The sequence below is a fragment of the Canis lupus genome, chromosome 29 (assembly GCF_011100685.1).
Source record: "Canis lupus familiaris isolate Mischka breed German Shepherd chromosome 29, alternate assembly UU_Cfam_GSD_1.0, whole genome shotgun sequence".
NCBI classification, from domain to species: Eukaryota; Metazoa; Chordata; class Mammalia; order Carnivora; family Canidae; genus Canis; species Canis lupus.
Window position 1 is genome coordinate 24,478,721 of NC_049250.1, and position 15,162 is coordinate 24,493,882.

The 15,162-nt window shown below is 35.3% G+C and overlaps 1 long non-coding RNA gene across 1 annotated transcript; it reads right to left on the reverse strand.

The window, feature by feature from the left end:
• Positions 1 to 531: 531 nt before the first annotated feature.
• LOC111093182 lies at positions 532 to 13,614 on the reverse strand. Its single transcript, XR_005380878.1, has 4 exons — positions 13,532 to 13,614; positions 5,923 to 6,033; positions 2,137 to 2,238; positions 532 to 599 (listed from the first exon to the last, which is right to left on the reverse strand). It is a non-coding gene; the product is annotated as an uncharacterized LOC111093182 (long non-coding RNA).
• Positions 13,615 to 15,162: the final 1,548 nt, after the last annotated feature.

Here is a 15,162-nt window from a genome sequence, read left to right on the forward strand (position 1 = left end):
CTTGGTCAGTCACCCTTATTTTTCAAAGGCTTATGGCTTGAACCTAACTTATGTGATAATACTAATATTACCCTAGCAATAACCTGCTACCATAAGATAAATATCACTAGAATACCAAATGTAAAATCTAACTCTGGGAGGAGGCAGCTAGTCCTAGAATTAAAACATTCATGTTACAAATTGCAGTGGAAACTGAATAATGAAGAGGAGATTTTACTGCTTTTAATGTTGAATCTATGAAATTAAATGAAAGTAAACCCATTCAAATTAAGAGCAACTGACTCTGAGCTCTGTAGTTGTGTGTGAGGCAAAATGAATTGCAGATTAATCTTGTTAATGTATTTCCTTTTGAAGTTTTAAAGTTTATGTCATATCGTCTTCTAATATATCCTCTTTATGTGGGTTATTAGGGACTCAAATATTTTTATACTTAAATAATTTCTTTGCTTTACCTGAAAGAGAAATAGCAATTCAAGTTTTTGGTTGAAGTGAGTCTTTAAGAGGAGAAATTGAGGGCCAATTCTTACCTGTATTCTTTTGACAATTTTCTTCTGGCTGACAACTTCATAAAGAAATGATGGCAGATTAGGGGAGATTGGCTGCAAGAGAGTTTCTGATTTGATACTGCTATATTTTACACAAAATTTATGACACAAAACTTTTTAATAGATGTGGCTTTGAACCTATCTTCTGCAATCAGTAGCAGACATACATCACTGCCTTGCAACTTGTGAGAAGTTAATAACTAATAATTCATGGTTGTTTTTTAAACTCCTTCTATACAAACAAGAGAAAGAAAGACAGATTGTGAAGAAAGGCTACAAAATCATCCAGGGTACAGATGAGTATGCATATTCTTATAGTTCAAATCTGGGAGTCGACTTCTTGTGAAAGCCCATACCCTTCAAAAGAAACCTGAATTTCATGATGCTATTTAAATTGTCTTTGGCAGTAATAACTATTCTCCAGCTGTACCAGGGAAACTTTGCCTAGAACAGGCCCAACACATAAGAGGCAATTCATAAATATGTTTAGTGGCTATAAAGCATTGCTGAATAAATTACTAGTGGGAAATGATCATTTATTCATTTAAAATATTTATGAAATTCAAATGCTGCTCTAGGCACTAAAATATAAAGAATTAATAATTACCAACAAATATCCCTGACAATTTAAATTACTTGGTATTAATTGGTATTAATACCAAGTTAAGGGCTTACTTTCTTCTTTTTTTCTCTTATAGATTTTATTTATTTATTCACAAGAGACACACAGAGAGAGGCAGAGATATAGGCAGAGGGAAAAACAGGCTCCCTGTAGGGAGTCTGATGTGGGACTGGATCCCAGGACCCTGGGATCATGCCCTGAGCCAGAGGCAGACACTCAACAGCTGAGCCACCAGGTGTCTCAAGGGCTTACCTTCTTATTGTACGCTGGGTTCTAGCAACTTTAGCAAACTTAGGTAATTAAAAAATTTGCAACCATTTTATCACTTTGCTGAGGCTTACACATTGAATAAATGGTATAGTCATAATTTGAAACCAGGATAATCTGTTATCAAGCCCATGCTCTTCACAATTATGCTAAACTATCTCTTATATAGATAGCCCTGTACCAAATATTTCATACACATTGTCTAATTTACCTCTCTCCAAAACTTTCTGAAATGATTAGAATAGTATTATTAAATTTAATGTATAGATAAAGATAAAGAAGATAACGAATGGCTGCAGATGCGAGACAGGCCTCTATCCTACCCTTACTTCTGCCACTCGACTCCAACTGTTTCCAGTTAAAGAACAATTTAGGGGCAGCCCCGGTGGCTTAGCAGTTTAGCACCACCTTCAGCCCAGGTTGTGATCCTGGAGACCCGGGATCGAGTCCCACGTCAGGCTCCCTGCATGGAGCCTGTGTCTCTCTCTGCCTGTGTCTCTGCCTCTCTCTCTCTCTGTGTCTCTCATGAATAAATAAAATCTTAAAAAAAAAAAAAAAAGAACAATTTAGCTGTGTGTCACCAACTACCACCCTTTCCAGGACCTATGGGAATTAGTGTTCTAGTCCTGAATGAGTAGTCTAAACAACCACTATATCATATAACACCTATGCACCCTCCTACTTCAACTCTGTAGCATTTACCTTGTTCAGTTTTTCTTGTGAGTTAACATAATTGTCTGTCTTCTAGATGTCTCATGTTCCATGAGGGCCTGGATGGAGATCTCTTTCACCTGACATTAGATCCTAGAGGCAAGTACGATATCATGTATTTATTAAAGGGACTAAGAGTAGAAAGGAACAGGCAAGAGCTCAGCTGGGCATAAGCCAAACAAATCAGGTTTCTTTTACACAGGACTACTGGTGATAACAAAGTGGGAAACTTTTTCCTACTACTCTGATTTGACCAAGATAGAAGAAGCCAGAATGAGACACTTAAAATAAGCAGCATAGGATCATTAAACTATACAGCTGAAACTAATATCACACTATATGTTAACTGACTGGAATTTAAATAAAACTTTAAAAAAAGAAGCATAAGAGTAGGGTAGCCAGGGTCCTATATTTTACCATTTTGGGGACTGATTCAGGAATTAGGTCCCAATATTGTATCTAGTTAGGCAAAGAGGTAGAGCTTGTGATTTATATTGGCTTTCTCTATGGTTATGGTCTCTCAGCCAGCCTAGGGCAGCATGTGGACTCTTAGGTTGATAATGACTCTACATGGGCTAAGCATCAGCTCTTGGCAGCTTCTGGGGGCAACAGTTTGGATTGCTTGTCTCTGCAAGTAAATCCAAATCATGGAAAACTTCACAGTGGGTTTCGTTTCTTCTTGCTGTCTTTTTTAGGGCTCACAATAAGTGGATTGTGGCTTTCCCCAAGCCTCCTAGGTAATTGGAATTTTTAAAAAGATTTTATTTATTTATTCATGAGAGATACACAAAGAGAGGCAGAGACACAGGCAGAGGGAGAAGCAGGCTCCACGCAGGGAGTCCAATATGAGACTTGATCCGTGGGCCCCAGGATCACGACTTGAGCCACAGGCAGATGCTCAACCACAGAGCCACCCAAGCATCCCAAGGTAATTGGAATTTGTAAGTCAAAGTCATTGTCAACACCAAAACTGGAGGATAATGCCTCTAGTGACAACTCCAGACTATGCTTGCTTTTTTTTTTTGAGAATATATTTGCAGACTTCTGGGGTTGTATTACTATGTAATAGTTATACTACTGCATTTAGTTGATTCATTTTCTTTTGTCTTCAGGCAGAGCACCATTCTGTAATATTCCACTAGTTAAGATTGAGTTACTTTATTAATCTGAGGGTACTACTGCAAGAATTTTCTTTGTTGTTGTTGCTTTAATTTGCAAAACATCTTTTTATTTTTATAATTAGAGCAAAGAAAATTATTTGTGAAGTGTTCAATGATTTGAATTTCCTAGAGAAACATTGCTAGAAAGCTTTTAGAAATTGTCAGGCTGTGACATAATTTATTATTACTAGAAAATGATGTGGAGTAAAAACATATTGTCCATTGCAAAATGTTTCTAAGAGTTTATATGTTTATAAAAACCATATTTTCTGAAATAATCTCCCTCTTTTTAAGAAATATTGCGAATACACACAAGTTGATATAATTCTGGTGATGAGTTGCCACTGATTGGGCCAACCCTAGAGGCTTGAATGCCAATCACAGCAGCCTGAACTGTGATTCTTAATCACAAATCTAAGATTCAGCTTTTGAGAGCCTGGGAACAGTCACATGAGAGGTGTGGGTGGCATTCTGGCCTTCCTGCTCTTATGGGGGAGTTCTCGCCCCTCCATCAGTAGGCTTCCTAAACCTTCAGAGCCACAGAAGACAGCTAGGTGAGAACAGAAGAGAAATACACAGAAAAGATGGCTGGAGCTGCAGGTTTTCTTCTCAGAACCAGAAGAGAGTGAAGGTCTGCAAGAGTTTACATTGTAAAAGAACTACAGTCACTACAGCCATCAACCCACTCCTGTTTGGTAAAAGAGAAATGAATGTCTGGCATGGGATGGACTCCGAGCATCTGTATTTTGGTGGAGCAAATCTAAGTTGTCTGGATCAGAGAACCCTGGGAAACCTCTTCAATTACAGAAACTATGTAATATTTAATATAATCAAACAGTGTTATTTGCTCTCAATCAGATCTAACATTCATTTTCTTATAGATTTTTATTTATTTTATTTATTTACACTTCATTTTCATAGCAAATGCTTTGCAATAACCCTAACTATTCTGCAATAAAATTCATTCACATTTTCAGTTACCAATATATGTGATCAAGTAAAAAAGAATCAATCTAATATCTTAACTATAAAGGAGAAATATAGAATAAAATAATGCTTAATAAAATAATATATTTTTAATTCACAAAAGCCTGTGATAAAAGACATAAACAAGTAGTCAGAGGCTAGCACTTATGTGTAGAAATTTATGAATATGACAATTATAGACAAGATCTATACAGGCAAGTTTACTGATGACTCAGATCCCACAGACAACCTTACCTTTAAAACCTGTTATTTAAAATGATAATTAACTCTTGGTAAAATTTCAAGTAAGACAAAGTACAATCTTCCTTTGATTTACATGTTAGATATACTTCTGGAAATTTCAATAGATATTAAAAACTTGCTCTAAATACTTTGTGCTTATATGTAAAATGGACCTGATTCTTAGGATAAAGTTCATTTAAACAGAGTATCCATAATCCACATATAATGTGTGTGTATAGACCACAAACACACACAGATTATCCTTATTTATTTATTTATTTATCTATCTATCTATTATTTATTTATTTATTTATTTATTTATTTATATTTGGGTGTGGACATCTCAGACTCATACCATATAAATGGTTCAGCATGTCTCATCATTGCTATAATCCAAAGTGTATCCACAGATTTCCAAACCACAAATTGAGAATAATGGTTGAAAATCACTATTTTTGAACCTCTGAGATGCTTATTGGTTTGATGCATGTATTCAGATTGTCTACTGAAGACCTAGAGGGGAAAGCTTTGTTAGTTGCAATATATCCTTTCTCCCACAGTCTCACCAAATAACCTTTATATATCAATGTTTATGCTGCACCATATGAAATTTTTGGATAATTTTCAAATGTATATAGCAGATCTTGTTATAATTTATAAACTAACAAATTTAAAATTATTTCAGTATTTGTGGCAAATTTTTTGATTATATATTTTGTTAGCTCAGGAATAATAAAAAATATCTATTAAATGGGAAACCAAGAATATTTCTTAAGGCATAAAGAGGTGTTCAAAACAAAAATGTAGCTTTGAAGTGAAAGGAATAATTATGAAGGAAAAGTTGATTTATCATCAACAATATAATAAAGATAATGATATCAAGGTGAGGGCCAGGACAAAAGGTAAGGAATCATGTTATAATGGCCACAGTTTGTAGCTCATAAATGGAGGCCATGCAGTAGTCACTGACAAGTTAGTTAGGAGGTAGATCAGCAGTCAAAGTGCCCCAAAAGCTGTCAGAAATGTTATTGATTAGCCAATGATCAATTTTATCAATGTCAGGATTGTGGAGAGGGCAAATTGCCTTCTCTTTTTAAATGTCTCATTACCCTCACAACTTACAGATACACTTAAGCATTTTATAAACTACTTAACAATGCACCAATTTTAATAAAATCAGTATATTTGATATAAAATATATAAAGTTGTTTAGTTGGTTTTGCATCCCAAAAGTGATAAGATGATTAACAGATGCTTTACTTCCTGACTTGTTTTACTTAGTATTAAGCACTTTGTAGCAGGTACCTTTCTGCATTTAGCTTATTTCAGTTACAAATTATCCTGTCTTGCAAGTGTTATCATGTCCATTTACAAATAAAATCAGAGACTTAAGGAACTTGTGTCTTACCTGAGGTCACACTTAAGTATGCTAAGAATTACAGTGTTCTTAACACGAGATCAGAGTGGCTTGATTCAGGGCAGCCTCAAACAGTGAATGAGAAATTCCGAGGTGTCTCATCTATAAGAGAAATACTAAATAAATTAAAGCCTATCTTACAAGCTGATCAAGTCCGTGAGTAATTTAATTGCTAAGATTTTGTTTTAAAGGTCCTCTGTTTCTCTCTTCCACTTTTCAGGGATGCCCCAAAAGAAGGGAAAAAAATGCACAAAAGATGAACTATGTGCGTATTTCATAGCAGACATTTTTAGTGATGATTTTAGATCTAGGCTTTGCAATGAGAGCTAAAATAAATAATAATAAAAATAAAACAATAGAAGTTGTCAGAGTTGATGTCAATTAAATAATGTCAAACTCAATAAATGGAGAATTCTACATCAGTGAATGGTCATTTTTAAAGGTGATGGTCATTTCTGTAAATTGACAGCAGTTGAGTCAGCATGAAAATAAAATGAGCAGGGGTTGCCAGGTTTACTTTATAGACATGCTGAATGTTGAATTCTGCGAAAGTAATTTTTTAGACTTTATTTCTGTAGAAAACAGTTGATCCAATTTTTAGTCTTCTCAGCTTTCTAAATTGACAAATAGAAGCACTTCTACAGCCAGAATCATGCAGAAGAAATATTTATGCTCAGTACTGGAGTCTTTTAAAGATTTTTGGATGTTTGACTCAGAAAACAAATAGAGTTGTGAGAGGTTGGGTCAGAGTTAAGAAGGAAGTAATTTTTTTTTTCCAGAATCTTGTTCCAAGGCAATTACATTTGGACTTGAATATACGTGTCAAGAGTAGTGAGTTTTGGATTACTTCCTAATAGTCCTGAGTTTATGTTATTTTTGTGAATACTAGGCTTAGTCTAATGCCTACATCACATTCTTTCTGTTTCAATTTTAAAGTATTTTTTGTGAATGATTTTGAACTCTTCTTTTCCCCCAAAAGAATTTGTCTTAATATCTCAACCAGCTCACAAAAGTAGAATGTTATTTAATAACATTTTAATGTTATGTTTATTTTTATAATTTAGGGTATCATTAGTTTGGTTAGAATTGAGTAGAAAGGGCTGTTGGACCATTAGGATAAATGGTATGATTTTTGTCAACAATATAAATAGCATAATAGAATATACATTTTTCCAAATTTTATTTGGTCATCACTTCCGATTTAGCGTTTGAAAAGCAGGCCTATTATTTATTTTCCTGTTCTTCTTCATAATAGTCTCATCTGTATGAATGACATCACCCTATTTGAGGGCAAACTGTTAAGTCTTCTGTCTAATTTCTCTTGCCTTTTATTCAATCACTCCCCATGTCCTGTGGCCTTCTACCTTCACAACTCCCCAGACAGAGCGTGCTCTCCCTCCATTCCTGATTATACCACCTGAATTTAGACCTAAGGATAGCTTCACCAACCTTGCACATCACCCAAAGTTAATTTTCCCAGAACATGACACCTATTTGCTCAAGATACAATGTCTAATAATTTCCTATTGGATATACTCTAAAGGACTTAACCTGATATGTGATTCCCAGTCTAAATTTTTCTCCAATAATTTCAGACTTATCACCTCTTCCCCTTAGTTTCCCTTTAAGTTCATTACTTTTTCCTGAGGTGGAGTTCCAGCTGGGATGTCCATCAGAAATTGCTGAAGCAAGCATTCGATGCAGGGAGTTCCCAGGTCATTCTGTCTGCACTCTCCCGTGAAGTTAGACTCATCAATGCTAAGATCAGTTCCATCTCAGCGTTTTATAAGATCTTCAGAGGCTGAGATTTTTTTCACAAGATTTTCCAAGATCAAATCACACAAAATTTTAACAAGAATCTTACGAGAAGTTTTTCTTTCTTTCTTTTTTTTTTAGTTGATACAGATGATGTTTTGATTTCATGCCCATGAATGAATCACTTGGCTTTACCCTGCTTGGGATGGGGAAAGTATGATTTTTATCTGTATTCCCCATCAGGATATGGATAACTATGAAGCTCTGGCTGGGATAATTTGATGTGAGGCTTTTGGCTTCTTCAAGCTGCTAGGCAGCATGAGGCAGTGATGGCTCTAGCATGCTCTGTACTCCATTGCTTGTCTCTGTGTGTGTTTTCATCATTCACACAGCAGTGGGTGTATGAATGACTGCCTCAAGGACTTCCATGAGCGCTTATATTCTGTTGAGGTGAAAAATCTTCCTGGAAGTGAAAAATTTTACCTTCCCATGGCAAAGTAAAATGGAGTTAAAATTAATGTGTGCTTGTGTGTATGTGTCCATACCAAAATTCTAACAGAGAAAGCTAATCAAGCTTTCTGTGATTGACTAAATGTATGTACATAGCTGTCAGAGCATTATGTTTCAAGAATTATTTCTGACCGTGGATATGAAAATAGGTGAATCTAGGGATCCCTGAGTGGCGCAGCGGTTTGGCGCCTGCCTTTGGCCCAGGGCGCGATCCTGGAGACCCGGGATCGAATCCCACGTCGGGCTCCCGGTGCATGGAGCCTGCTTCTCCCTCTGCCTGTGTCTCTGCCTCTCTCTCTCTCTTTGTGTGACTATCATAAATAAAATAAAATAAAATAAAATAAATAAAATAAAATAAAATAAAAATAAAAATAAAATAAATTATAAAAAAAAATAGGTGAATCTAGAAATGCTGGCTCTTTGTTTTCAATCCCTTAAATTCTATAAAGTTCTAAAAGGCTCCTGATAAAGACTTTCTTATTTATTAATACTCCTTTATGAAATCTAAGTTGGTTTTCATTTTTTTCTATAGTTTGCCAGAAATTAGTTTAATAACTTAATCATTGCTCTAGCTTGATATTTATTTCATCCTTCTTCCCTGAGATATGCAAATATATGTCTCTTTCCTAATATCTTTTCTTCATTCTCTAGTCTGAAAGCTGATGCAGAGAAGTCATTAAAATTGATAGCAATATCCACCACTTCGGTGAATAAATTACACTTCCATTTCATGGAGGTCCCATTATCTCCAGCCCTGACCCCTTCTTCCTTCTCTACTTGAAAGGATCCTGATTTATCTGAAACTCTTGCACAATCTCCCTTTCATTTTCTCCCCTTAATTTTCTTATCATATTTTTTACACTTTTAACTTCATTCAGTCACCTCAGTGCTTCTCTCCAGCTCATGTTTTATCCTGTACATTTTCTTCTTTCTTGGCTTTGATTAGTTTTTGGACTCTCCTTCTTTGCCACATTGACTTTTTATTCTAACTAAAACCATATTTATTTCTAAGTGATATGCATAGCCCGTGAACACACTTTAATTCACCCTCAGCATATTTCATTTGCTTTCTTAAAGTCCTTTAACTTTCCCCCTTTCTTTTTCATTTGGTTAGCATATATGTCTCTACTCAAAATTTACTTTTCTTTCTATTAAAATCATACTTTTGCCTTTTTTGTATTCCTTTGGTTGCTCTGTTGGCCTAACCCAAATCCAACTTTATTACTCTGATTTCACTGTTATATACTTTTTTTTATCTGTAATAATATCTCCTATTACTTAAACTACTTTTGGAATTACAAAGAAAGCACACTTCCTTGGCCTTTGAAAAATGTGAGAAAGTATTGTAAGCAGAAAAGTGGTAAATGCAGGAAACACTGTGTTGGTAGAATCTTTGTTGAAACTTTCAGCTTTGAACTTCATACACAGAAAACCATTAAATGCTGGGATAATAGAACCAGTTTCATTGTATCCCCTTTGTTTGGCTATCTCTGTGCTTTATCAGTCCCCATAGAATATAGGACTGGAGGGGGTCTCCAGAGGTCATTTAATCTATTGCTCTATGGCCTAAAGGTTCTAAGGCCTCATAAGCTCTACAAGATACCTTTTCACTTTAGTTCTTACGAGTTTAAATGGTATTTGGAATTCTTGGTAAATATTTGGGAAGGCCACAAATGTCATAAGGAAGAAAGAACTTGTATAGACAGAAATTATAGAAATGTCACCTACTATAAATTTTGAACACGAGGTTGTTAGAATAATCAAAGCATTTAGCAATTAAAAAGTATAGGTCTCTGTCTTACTGCAGAGTTTTGATACAAAGCAAGGCAATAGATTTTAGTGGTTTGGCCTCAAGTTTCATAGGGATGAATATTCTCTGAACTAATAAAAATATAGACTTTTATGTCATATGGGCAAAAAATGAGTCAAATGTATTGAGAATAATGAGTCTACCTACATTCTATATAACATTGCTATCCATTTCAGAAATGATGACTTATTCTTTCCATCAGATTAGTATTCTGAGAAGAAACAGGAACTATAGTGGAAGTTCTTGCAAGAATGCAAATACAAGGTCATTATAGATTCAACTAAACAATGATAATTTAAAAATGAGTCATTCTGATACTAACAGTACTTGTGACTCAGTCTCTGATTCATATTATTAAAATGCCATAAGTCTCCAAAACCAAATTTTCAACTGATATTTCAAGAGGTAGGGTGGGGGCAGATTGAATAGAGCATCTAATTGTTTTTATGGATGAAATAGTTGCTAAGTTTAGATCTCTACATATTCAATAGTTTCAATTTTAGGATGACTTAGTCAGTTGTTAGTGACTCATTGACAGAAGTAACAGCAAAAGAATAAATTAAAACTAGACCAAACAACAATGACCATTACTTTTAACCAAAATGTCAAAATAAGCCTTGTATTACTCATTTTATATATTTAGATAATATAAACTCTATAGAATTTTTTAAAAAGTAATAATCACTTCGAGAGTTATTAAGAATTTCGGGAGTAAAAAAAAGGATTTCAGGAGTAGTATGAAAGTGATTTGGAATGAATGAATGCACATCAATATAAATATTGAACATTTACTGTGATAGATGTGTTCATTTTGGTGGTAACCAAATTTTTGAAATTCAAGGGAAATCCATAAACATCCAGTAGCTGTGAGTGATTAACAAACAGAAGTGAACAAAAACTGGAGAAAACATTAAATCCTCACATGGAGACAATACTACAACATTTTTATATAGAAACAAAATGTAGTCATTCAAAATATGTTTGATATCCATGTTCACATTCTTTTGGCTTTATGAAAGCTTCTGATATAGGTCTTGAAGATGCTATTTTAAGATGAGCATGATTGTAACAAAGTATTTCATTTATCACAGGAGAGTTTCGAATTAAAGAATAATCCAACTGGGCAGCCCGGGTGGCTCAGTGGTTTAGCACCACCTTCAGCCCAGTGTCTGATCCTGTAGACTCGGGATAGAGTCCCACATCAGGCTCCCTGCATGGAGCCTGCTTCTCCCTCTGCCTGTGTCTCTGCCTCTCTCTCTCTGTGTTTCTCATGAATAAATAAATAAAATATTAAAAAAAGAATAATCCAACCTATGAAGAAAATAGGTGAAAACTTCCAAGGCAATTTGGGTAATATCTAAGTTACACTAAATAAAAATAACTATAAACAACCCCCCCAAATACGTTTTCAGCACTAATATTTATAGATATTAAAGTTAACAATACAGAAAATTGATATCTGGCATGATAATTAGCATATGCTAACTTTGGTATCAAGCTTCATGTTCATAACAACATAGTTTTGGGATCATCCAAAAAAATTCCATTTATTTTACTTCATTAACAGTAGTTTAGAAGAGACCCTGTCACATATTCATTACCTAACAGGGGTAATCTTGCTTAAATTCTTGGACTCATTGTTTGTCTGTACAGTCAGATAAGGATGTTTAGCTTGAAGAATTGTCATAAGAATCAACTGGAATAATGCTTATATATAAATTATGTAGAACAGTAGCTGGCACATATTAGATGTACAATAAATTATAGGTCTTCACTGCCTAGTCATTATCATTTATGTCCTAAACAACTGTAATCGTTTCCTTGCCAGGCAATGTTCTTGAATGTTCTCAATACCATTCTACATGCAATTTTCAAATTAATATTTCCCAAACAACATGTCAGTTGCATCGTGTCCCTGGTCCAAATTGTCTTCTCATTAAATTAAATTTTAACAACTTAGCCCCAACCTCATTTTTCCCCATGCTGTTATACTGCTCCACTTTTTTAGCCTAATGTTTCCACGTATTCCCCATGGAACAACCAAATTGCATTGTTATCCTAGCACATATTTGATACTTCCTCACCTCTATCCTTTACTTATACTATTCACTTGAGAGTGCAAGGTGGCATCATGGAATGTGTGCTGTCATTTGCCTTTTTTTGCTCTCAATTCAATTTCCTACCCTTTCCCTCTTTCACACTGCATCACAAGGAACTACATTTCCCAGATAGCCTGAGCAACTCATTTCTGAGTAAAACTAACCACTGAGAGGCGATGCAGGAAAACTGGAAGGTGAAAGGAAAGAAGAAGTAAGAGTATTTCTCTATCTTTTTTTCTTTCTGTTCCTATACCAATTCTGGCGTTTCCTTCATGTTCCCTGATTTAGCAAGTGAACCCCTTTGCTCTATGATCTTTGATTCTTCTGCAGGCTATGTATGTTAGGCTCCAGATAAACTATCTGTTTCCCTCCAACCTTAGGATGGAGTTACCTTTCAGAGAGAGGTTTTCTCAGGAATAGCTGTTATGAATTGTTTGTTTCATGCCTGAGGTCTTCCATCACCTGCATATCCACTTTCCTGTTTTAAGTTCTCTTAGGTTGAAGAATTTAGAGTAGTTTCTTTTCCTTATGGGACCATGATTGCTACAAAGTTTCATAGATTTGTACATAAGTACTGACTTTGTGATGCTAAGGAAGCTAATTCTTTGAGTCTCATCTTTTTTTCACCAATAACCTAATAGTGTTTTGTGGGGATTAAATAAAAAGCATGTGTGAAAACACAGAGATAGTATTAATACTTGGGTTTTCACCCCTCATTTTCTATGCTCTGAATGCTTTAAACACATATAGGCTGGAATTAATTATTTGAATGTAAGGGAATAAAGAAAAAGCTTTGATAATATTTATCCTTCAGAAGCATCTTATTATTTATATCTTTTATGCTCTGAAATTGTGTCTTATTATTAATTAGAATCTGAAGATGTTTTAGTAGTAAGCAGTATTAGATTTAATGGATCTTAAATAACCATCTTATAATAAATGTCATTTTCTAGGTAAATACAGAAGGTTCTATACCAAGAAAATATTATGTCACTCAGAGGATGTTTGCCAGGTGAATATGGGTGAACAAAGGGCGAAACAATTCCATAAGTCCAGAGGGAGACAAGTAACAGGAGGAGTAAGGGATTTATTGGGTAAACATTAAGGTCAGGGAATTAGAATGAGGAATAAGATGGAACTTTCCAATTACTGAGGATTTTCTGTTTCTGCCCTTAATCCGAACAAAGAACTAAAACATTCTGGGACTGTTTCCCACCAATGAAAGCCACCCAATTTGGTGGCTTTCATCAGAGACATTCTCTCCTCTCCTATAATGGAGCCCTTCTGTGTCTCATGATTATTCTGAGGACATCTCTTCAGACCCCTAACTATTTTTCTACTATTTCTCCCAGAACCATCTAGTCTAGTCTAGTGTTGCTTGTGGCCATTCATTTATATTCCCAGTCATCCTGGGAAGAGTACTTACCAACACATACTTTGTCTCCTGCATTTTAGGTGTAACGATTCTGTAAGCTCTGACTGTAGGAAATATCCAATTCTAGGATGATGTCTGCAAAAGAGAACAAAGGTTGTATCTAGGTCCCCCAGATAAATAAACTTCTGCTTTAAGAATCTGGGATCTAGATAACTTCATCTAAGCATTTACTTGCTGGGTTGGAAAGGATAAATATAAACTCTTTTTAAAACTAGAGCACTTGGACCCTACCATAAACCATTGTATGTGTCTGGGACAAATTTTGGTTAGATATAAGAAGAACTTAACTCAATGCTTTTTCAGGATGTTGGTATAGGAGTAACACAATATCCCCAAAGACTTTTCCATCTGTGAATTAAATGTAGTGGTCAAAATAGGATGAGAGCGGCAATAAGCAAAAGTTCTTTTAATTTGTTGTGACTTGTCAGCTATATACCTCAAGAGAAATTTTGTTTCCTGCAAGCCAAGGACTCACTGGCCCCATTACCGCCAACTTTTAGGCACCTATCCTACAGAACATTCTGGGACATTGAACAAAAATATATTAAATATTTGATTGAAGCAATACAAGTTATTTTCTGAGATGATCTGAAATAATGTCTGCCAAACATATTCTTGCCTATCTCAATATAGAGGTAGCTAGGCAATTTAAAACATACTCATTGCTCCTGAAAATATATACTATTTGGGGTTTTTACTCTAATTACCTTGCTATTAACACTGTAGTAGAAGTTAACTCAGATTCTTGATTTAAAATTGAACCAGTTGACTTTATTTTTTTAAAGATTTATTCATTTATTCATGAGAGACACACAGAGAGAGATAGAAAGGGAGAGAGAGAGAGAGAGAGAGAGAGAGAGAGGCAGAGACACAAGCAGAGGGAGAAGCAGGCTCCATGCAGAGATCCTGATGCAGGACTCGATCCTGGGACCCCAGGATCACACCCCAGGCCGAAGGCAGGCACCAAACCACTGAGCCACCTAGGGATCCCCCAAACCAGGTTACTTTAAACCATAGCAATATTTTTTCTTTAATATCTTTACTTGATTTGTTGTGTTCCTAATGGGAACATTAGTAGTAGTAAAGTATAAAAGTATTAGCCACCAGGATCAACGCATGTGATGAACTATGTATGATATGACCCAGGATTAAGTAAGTGCTAAAAGAGAGATTCTGTAAAGGAGAGCAGACAGGACAATTACTTCTGATTAAAGTATTAGGGAAAATGTAATGGAAATCACATTTAAGTCAAGAATTTAAACATTGAGAGTGTTTAGCTAGGTTGAGAAAACAATGCAAATAAAGTCACAGAAGCTGGAGAGTGGAGAGGATATTTGGAGCACCATTTGATGTGTGTTGGAATTTATAATTCTAGCCAGAATGAATGGAGAAATAAGCTTAGGAAGATTAATTTGAGACATAAATCATAGGATTTGGATCTTGAGACTACAGGGCTTTATTATTTTAATAAAGAGATACCTAGGGCACCTGGGTGACTCAGTGGTTGAGCATCTGCCTTCTGCTTAGGTCGTGATCCCGGGGTCCTGGAATTGAGTCCCGCATCAGGTTCCATGCAGGATGCCTGATTCTACCTCTGCCTATGTCTCTGCCTCTCTCTCCAC